Raw genomic sequence first — 2,295 nt, 5'->3', positions numbered from 1 at the left:
GAAGTATCCGAGGGCGTTGTAAAGGGGAGATGAGGCTCGGGCAAAGGGGAGATGTGTGAAAAGTGGGGCGTTGTAAAGGGGAGATGAGGCTCGGGCAAAGGGGAGATGTGCGAAAAGAGGAGATGAGGCTGGGCAAAGGCGAGATGTGTGGAAAGAGGAGATGAGGCTCCGGCAAAGGGGAGATGTGTGAAAAGAGGAGATGAGGCTCGGGCAAAGGGGAGATGTGTGAAAAGAGGGACGAAGGAGAGATGTGTGAAAAGCAAAAAGAGGGGAGACGAGGCTCGAGATGTGTGAAAAGAGGGACGAAGGAGAGATGTGTGAAAAGAAAAAAGAGGGGAGACAAGGCTCGAGCAAAAAGAGGGGAGACGAGGCTCGGGCTACGGCGAAGGCAAAGGCAAAGTTTATTAATAATTATATTTATATTACCGAGTAGGGGCAAGCAGGATTAGAGCTCATGACCTCTTAGCTCAGACAAAAGGATCGCCTAGACCGTGGAACCATGAGCTGTACTAGCGACTGAAATTTTGTGGACTTTTGCTATTTCTACTAATCCACAAAGCCTGAGTGAACAAGACATAAGTGAATAGGGCATACAGTGTATTCCCTCACGCATCTGCGCTTTCCCACCATTGCAGGCACTCTCTAGCCAGGCAACCTGCAGCCCGCCTCCGCCTCCGCCTCAAGCTTCCTTCAGCACTCTTTCTCATCCTCTAGAAGTTCCTCTTTTCGTAACCTGCCCCAGCCCTTTTTCTCCCCTCTTTTCGTTCCCATCCTCTCGAAGTTCCTCTCCCTTCATTGCCTGCAGATTACGGGAGGGCGAATGCATTAGGCGAAGCTAGGATTGGGTAAGCATCGATTGTTTAAGCATTGTGGATGATGAAATGCATGTGGGATTCGTAGGGTTTAGGCAGCGGACCACCGCCAGGCGCTCAATATAACGTTCACTCGTGAACCTTCACCAATTACGGCACGCAGGCTCCTCGCTTCGATGCTATGCCACTGCCTTCTTTCAAAAGGCTGTTCGTTATTCCTGTGGGCAGCAGCATTTTAGCTGTACTTGTATGGCAGCAATTGTGAAGTGTCGGAGGCACAATGTGATCGACCAAGACGGAAGCTTTCCACCAGCTGTTGGGCAAAGGAGGCTTTGGATCAATACCAACACATGCCGGTGGCAGTGAAGAGGACCTCCAAACACTCCAACCAAGGTTCCTTGCCGAGGTTTCCATCATAGGCAAGCTTAGGTATCGGAACCTGGTGCCTCTCATCCGTTGGTGCAGTAAAGGGGCCCGGGATGTAAAGGCGAGCACACTGTATGTACGACCACCACAGTCTAGTGCGAGGACGACAAACACCCCAAGGAAGATGGGGCTATCTCAGGAAGGCATCCGACAAGATGGACGTGTACACTCCCGTACAATATCAGACGTCTTCAATCGATGGTAAATGTGGTGCAGGATTGTGCACGTCAATCCGTTCAGGGCAGCAAAGCATGAAATATACAAGATGGGGTGCTGCTGCACTCTAGTGTGTGTCTGTGCAATTGAGAGATGGATGATGTATAATGCCTTGCACGTGATTGCATGCTACGCGGGTTGGGCTGCAATTTGAAGATCAAGTCCTCGATTCGGCCATGACGATGTGAAGGCATCATTCAGATATTTTTGGCCATGATGACGTGAAGGCGTTATTATTGGTGGGCTGACGGGGACTGCGAGTTGCTGCTCCACTTGTAACTTGGCTGAATAAGGTAAGAGTGCTCTTCTTTCTTTTGTTCTTGTCACAGGGTCTGCAAAACTATTATCCTCACGTTGGTCTCACATTGCTCTTTAAAAGGACGGTCTAACCTTCGCTCTATTGCGCACTCTTAACTTGAATTGCAATTCTGGGCACTCTTAAATCGAACAAAAACTACGTAAAAGGTTCCTAAGTTAAGTTGTTTTAGTATCTACATTGTTGTCTTAACACACGCATTGTCTTAAATCGTACTTTTTGTAAAAAGTTGTGTCCAAGCACCAGCCTTTCTACCTAGTGTACTCATTAATTTGAGGACTAAGTTTAACATTTATCATTTTGTTTTTCTCTCAGATTCCTAGTTCTCATATATTGCTGATAGTATCTTGATTCTTAATCTTTCTACATTGTTCATTAAATGTGGATAATGAGCCCTCGAACCTTTTCCAAATCTCTAGTTTGACCCATCTTCCTTTTTGTATAGGTAGCTTGGAAGTAGCTTATGAACTATCTTCGATTCAAGAAGTGTATGTTAACCAGCCTTCCTGGACAGTTGCGCTTGAC

The sequence above is a fragment of the Dipteris shenzhenensis genome, chromosome 4 (assembly GCF_047967505.1).
Source record: "Dipteris shenzhenensis isolate YYH24624 ecotype China chromosome 4, Dip_SZ_1.0, whole genome shotgun sequence".
Lineage (NCBI taxonomy): Eukaryota > Viridiplantae > Streptophyta > Polypodiopsida > Gleicheniales > Dipteridaceae > Dipteris > Dipteris shenzhenensis.
This window is presented reverse-complemented; position numbering follows the sequence as displayed.